Below are 6,885 nucleotides of genomic sequence, written 5' to 3'. Positions count from 1 at the left end.
CTGAGGCGTCCTGGCTTTTGTTTGTTTTGCAAGTAATGATAAAAATAACAATCAGCCTACATGTGACAGCTAGTGAGGCAATGCAGCCGTACCTTGGAAGTCGAATAGCCTAGTTCTCGAACGTTTTGGCTCCCAAACGATCAAAACCTGGAAGTGACTGTTCTGGTTTTCAAACGTTCTTTTGGAAGCCGAACTTCCAACGGGGCTTCCGCAGCTTCTGACTGGCTGCAGGAGCTTCCTGCAGCCAATCAGAAGCCGCGCTTTGGTTTTCGAATGTTTTGGAAGTCAAACGGACTTCCGGAACGGATTCCGTTCGACTTCCAAGGTATGACTGTAACCTCTTGTGAGGTTTCCACATCTTCCCGGTGTGAAATGCTAATACAACTCCTCTCCCCACCCCCACACAACCTACTCTGCCGGGACAGAGCCTGCATGTTTTGCACATTGATGTAGCCTTGAAAGTAGAAAAGGGATGCCGTTGTGACATATTTGTGGTATTTTTGGATAGAATAGGACTTATTGTTTTTAAAGGAAGAGTATTTGGGTTGTAGAGTGAAATAGGAACATGTAAGAACCACCTTCTCGATCAGACCAGTAACCCATCTAGTCCAGCATCCTGTTCTCACAGTAGCAACTAGACACAGGTGGCACAGTGGTCTAAACCACTGAGCCTCTTGGGCTTGCCAATCAGAAGGTCGGCAGTTCGAATCCCCATGATGGAGCGAGCTCCCGTTGCTCTGTCCCAGCTCCCGCCAACCTAGCATTTCGAAAGCACACCAGTGCAAGTAGATAAATAGATATGGCTGCGGCAGGAAGGTGAATGGCATTTCTGTGCACTCTGGCACTCGTCACGGTCCTCTGTGCACTAGTAGCGGCTTAGTCCTGTTGGCCACATGACCCAAAAAACTGTCTGTGGACAAACACCGGCTCCCTCGGCCTGAAAGCGAGATGAGCGCTGCACCCCATAGTCACATTTGACTTAACTGTCCAGGGGTCCTTTACCTTTTTACCAATGAGAAGCCCACAATAACAGCTCTCTCTTCTTCTGCTGTTTCCAGCAACTGGTATAATGATGCCTAATGCCTCTGACAGTGGAGGGAGAATATAACTGTCAGCCACTGATAGCTCTCTCCTGCACAATCTCTCATGGATTTGTCTTTGAGCAAAGAGTTACAGGCAACTGACCTCAAGCTTCATTTGTCAAATATTCCCTTTCCGATGTTTGTGTTGTTGGGAGTTATCTTGAGGGGCTGGGATGCAATTATGCTGTTTCCTTTGTATAGTTCCCGGGTGCCCTAAACTATGGGTTTTGGGGGGGAAGAATTGTGAAAGCTGTTAGGAGGCAGCTTGTTTCTACTAAGCAAATAAAGGGAAACTAGGGCTGCAATTCTGTACCCAATTACCTGGGTGTAAACCCTACTGAACGCAGTGGAGCCTGCCTCTGAGTAAATTTGCATAGGGTCGTGCTGTAAATTTCTGTTTGCTGTCATAGGAAGTTTCTGCAAAACAGTGAAATATGAGATGCCCTAATTGGCACCACCTCAAGCAAGCTAGACTGGTAATCTTTCCACATAGCTGGGCAATGGCAGAAAATGCGACAGCTTAGAGCCTCTTGCTTGTTCAGGCTGAGTTCACATAGAAGAAAAGGTACACAGCAGCTATTGCTTAACAATGTAGGTTTGGAAATATTGACTTGCCTGCTTTTCCATGGAGAGTAATGATAGCCTCAAAGTGATCCGGCAGGAAAGCTCTTGTAGACAGGAAGCTAGCTAGTGTCATCCCCCCCGGCTTCAAGTCGTGAGTGTTAGAACTTTAAAATATCTGTGGACAGATGAACTATTAAGAGGTGAACTAATGAGATATTTATTTACATGGCTGTTCTTACTTCCTTCAGCACAAATGGTAAAGACCTGGGCTCTCCCCCCCCAAAAAACCCCCTCTGTGTTCCCGTCCCCTCCCTTCATACCACTGCCCCCATATCATATTCATTCCAAGTTTAGAACGTTTTATCATTCTTAATTTTGTTGCTGTTTAAAGAATCCAGATACTATATTAGACTTGCTGAAATCTTGCTCATGTGAATGGATACAGTGGGTCTTAATTTCAAGTAAATCTGTTCAAGGTTGCACCACTAAGCAACTTACTGTGGTGTCTCTGAAAATACACTAGCTTATTTCCAGTGTGCGTATAGCTGTTTTGGGATTAAATTGGAATTGCCAGTTTTTATTATTATTATTATTGCACTTTCTGCTTCAAAATCTAATGCAGATTTTGATCATGCGGCCTTCTAAGTTTCCGTCCTTAATGTGCATGTGCACACAAACACACTCCTTGGTGGCTCAGAACAATCACTCCCCCCCATTCAATGATCTCCTTTTTATACCAGTAGTTCAGTGCCATAAGACCCAAAGCCTTTGAACACACTGTGTTTGATCCAGACTGCTTGCCGCACTTTAGTCCCATTTAAATCAAATGACTTGTTAAGTAGTGAGTAACTTTTGCATAGATTTACATAGGACTAAAGCAGGGGGAGCTAACTCATGGGCTGTTTGCAGCCTCCCAAGCTGTCTTTTGTGGTCCCCTAAAAGGTAAAGGTACCCCTGCCCGTACGGGCCAGTCTTGACAGACTCTGGGGTTGTGCGCCCATCTCACTCAAGAGGCCGGGGGCCAGCACTGTCCAGAGACACTTCCGGGTCACATGGCCAGCGTGACAAGCTGCATCTGGCGAGCCAGCGCAGCACACGGAAACGCCGTTTACCTTCCCGCCAGTAAGCGGTCCCTATTTATCTACTTGCACCCGGGGGTGCTTTCGAACTGCTAGGTTGGCAGGCGCTGGGACCGAGCAGCGGGAGCGCACCCCGCCACGGGGATTCGAACCGCTGACCTTTCGATCGGCAAGCCCTAGGCGCTGAGGCTTTTACCCACAGCGCCACCCGCGTCCAATTTGTGGTCCCCTAGGATCCACCAAATTAACCCATTTAAATTAATTATTTTTTAAAAAAATTAAAAATTGACTTCTCCTATGGACCCACCTCTATAACGCCATGACATCAAAAGGTTTTTTTGTGGCCTCTAGACCCCTCCAAAACATTTAATTAATCTTGGCTCAATGCAGCCGTCAGCCCCCCAAAAATGTCAGCTGCCCCTTGCCCAAACAGGAAGGCTGACTGTTTGGATCCAACCCATTGTGTTTGCAGTGTCCTTGAGTAGAAGGGGCACAGGCCAAGATCGAAACAACTACTTGTGGCAACCCCCACACTTGGTGGGATTTTTTTTTTTTTTTAACTTTCCCTGTTTCGTACAGCAGCTCCCCATTCTCCCAGGAGAGAAAGTCAGAAAGTCCCCTTAGTTTCAGAAGTGGTTTCCCACATGACACAGAGAGCCACTGTTTGGATAAGCTTAATGGTGAATGGGCACACAGAAGGGTGCTGTTCTTTGGATCTCAGCTCCTGTATGATCACCTGCATTCCATACAGGAAACGCTTTGAAGAATGGCCCACTGTGAAGATGGGAAGACACTCAGCGGTTTTGAGAAATTATTTATAATGGAGTTTTTAAATGTAGGCTAGGCGCAAACTTTTCTAACAGCATATGCTTCGTGAAACAGGTTTGGGTGATTTTGAACTGTGAATTATAGCATTGTCTTCACTTTGGAAATGTGTAATGACAAACCAACTCTTGCCTAAACTGTTACTGTATAGATTCTTACTGTAAACTGTATGCTATGTCAACTTTTTTACCTTCTCTATTGTAGCCTGGCCTTTTTACTACCTATTTTTTATCTTCATTGGAATCACTTGATTACGAAATGATTATGTTTTTATTAAAAAGTTGTAGAAAGCATGTTGCTGTGGAGTATTTCTCTTTTCTGCTGTTGGTAACTGGGCAGCAAGAACCCACTTTTTCTTGAAGAAACAGGAATAAATGGTAATGTCCTTTCCCCCCCAAGGGCTGAACCATTGACCTGTGTTACAAGGGAGCACTCTGGAGTACCGGCCTTCCTTTTCCAGTGTGTTTTCTCAGGGAAATCTCTCATGAACGATCCTGAAAATATCCCATGGTGCACTAAACTCTTCCTGATGCAACCCTTCCTACAGATCACAACGCAAGACTTGTTTTGCTATATATTGTATTCTTTCTTTAGGGCTACAAAAAGTGTTAGATCAGGCTTCTTGACTGGAAGCTTCAAGGTTGTATTTGTGGTGCATCCTATGCAAAGAAAAATGTGGGTGGTTTCTAAGCAAGCAGAGCAAAAAAAGGATGCTTGACAGAAACAAGTCATTAACACTTCCAGGCACGCATGACGTCATCTGTTTTCTAGCTATGCTCCGCCAACTATAGTGCAGCCCACAATAGTGTTTCGTACGCTGCTTGTTGTTCTTGCTCTATGGATTATTCCCCCCCCCCTTTCAATCAAGCTTGTCCAAGATACATTCCTGCTGTTGACACATTTTATTCTTATTGAATTTTTTTTACTAATTACATTCTGTTTCTCCAAGGAGTGCACATAAGGTTCTGCCACCCTTGTCTATCCCCACAACAACTACGAGGGAGGTTAGATAGGAGGGTTGGCCCAAGTTCACCCAGTGTGCATCATGGCTAAACTTGGATTTACATCTGGCTCTTCCTGGTCTAAGTCAGACATTCTACTACATTGGCTCAAGTGATTTTTCTAATGTATTCTGCTGCTGTTTAAAGCAGTTAGCCAGTCTTCACCGTGAATTGTTGTGTTGCGTTGGTATCTTTGTAAGCCACCTTGCTCAGGTAAAACAGGAAAGGTGTAAAGTGCAGGTTTAATTTATAACCATTGTGTTCTTCGTTCAGTATTAATTTGCTCAGGCACTGCATTTTTGTCCATTTCTAAGTTTAATATAAGGTTTGGAAGCCTGGATTATTCAGTCTTGGAAGCAAGACCACCTGTTGACACTGCTGTGAACCCAATGCCAATTTGGCCCGTGATATTTTTGGGATGATGCAGAAGATGATTTGGGTGAGATGTGGGAGCTAGGATTCATCTTGACTTCTCCACTGAACCAGTACTTTAAACTCTGGAATAGTCATCAGTTCCTTGGCCATTCCCTAAATATGTCATATGGATTCAGAGCTGCTTTGGCAGCCATACTCAGAAGTCTCATGTTCCTCACCTTAGTAGAGCCTCAGGTTAGCTATATGCTGCGTCTTTGTGCTAAAAGCAGGGAGGCACTTATTTGCAGGATATCCCTGACACCTTTACTGGAATACTGCAAGCAGGGCTGTAGCTTGGGGGTGGTGGGCCCCCGTCAGAGGCGCAAACATTTTGGGGCCCCAAAAATCTGCTAAAAAACAAGTCTATAAATATAAATATTGTTGCCTCATAAGAAATGGTTTAAAATAAAGCATGAATTGAATTGGAGGGTGGGGGTGGAGGAGAGGCAGAAAGAAGAACTAATTTGTCCGTGGCTAGGGGCGTAATCTGGACGGTTCTGCCAGGGGTGCAAGATCACCTAGCTACAGGTCTGACTGCAAGGCTCTCAGAGACCACTGATTCCACGTATTCTCCAAGTTCAACGGCTGTTGAATTCCCCCTTTACTTTTCTCTACCTTGTTTTGTTTTTCTCCATTAACCAGCTTTTTCTCGCCATGTCCTATTATCTCGCTTGCATGTTCTGTTTCGCTTAGGCACCTGAGCAACTGCTTCTTTTTAAGTAATTTTTAATATAAAAGATGGAGATAATGATGATAAATTAAACCCTTGCTTTGAGGGAAAATGGGGTTGTTTTTGCTTATAGCTTGTGTATCCCGAGTCTGCCAAGAGCATAATTACTTTGATGTCATGCATGATAAACTGCTGTGCATGCAGTATTAATGACGGTTTTCCGTGAGCCTGTAGCACTAATGGCCAGTCTTCTGCACCCTTGCTCTGGCCTCTGATCATGCAAAAGCAAGTCACCAACAGACAGCATATCACATGAACCATCTCTGGTTACCTAGAGCCTTTTTGAAAGGCGTACTTCTATTCATGCATTGTCCTGTTTTTTCCTCACTAATAGTGCTAGCAACTTGACAGCATAAATTACTTGACTGATCTTTAACTAAACATTACAGAATCCCCACCCCAAACTGCCCACCTTGTTATCCTGAAACAGCAATGAGATGCTGTCAGGCTGTGAAATGAAAGCACTGGGTTAAATGCTTACTTCCAAGTAAGCAAGCATAGGATTTTGCTGCAAGCCCCACTAACTTGCTCTCAGCTAAACAGTTTTAGATTATCTTGTGGAAAGGTTCAAACCCTTTTGCAGATTTGTTTATTCAAATGTTTCCACTCCTCTGTTTCCTGTAGATTTGCAAAGTGGATAAAAACATTAAAAGCACAATGAAACAAAATAAAAAACACAATTTCACATAAACACACCAGAGACCGGGAGAATAACCTGCAATGATAATGTTAAGACCATCTAGGACTCAAAAGTGCTCTGGAAGGGAATTTTCCTAAATTGGTACCTGAAGGTCATGAAGTTAATCCTCACTGAGGGGCATTCTATTAGCTTGCTGCTACCATAGAAAGAAGATACTGTCCAATGTACTGCAGTCAGACAACAGGGGAATACAAAACAACAAACCATCAGCAATAGAATCCCTATAAACCGAAATAGCATGTTGAACACTGAAATAATGAAACAAGAAAACTTGCTGCTTCTTTTTTTACATAGCTGCCGTAAGACTTCCCTATGAACTGCTCTTTTGCAACACAAAATAAGATTTGATTGTATTTAACTGGGGTCTTCCAGCCAAAAGAGCTGATCTTCACAGAGACCAAAGTTAACTATTAATAATGCCAAGCAACTTATTATCAAAACTGAAAACTTAGGGGAGTTGGTTTTGTCTAACAGGTATGGAAGCGAGTAC

Source organism: Podarcis raffonei, chromosome 12 (genome assembly GCF_027172205.1).
Source record: "Podarcis raffonei isolate rPodRaf1 chromosome 12, rPodRaf1.pri, whole genome shotgun sequence".
In the NCBI taxonomy this organism is placed as follows: domain Eukaryota; kingdom Metazoa; phylum Chordata; class Lepidosauria; order Squamata; family Lacertidae; genus Podarcis; species Podarcis raffonei.
This window is presented reverse-complemented; position numbering follows the sequence as displayed.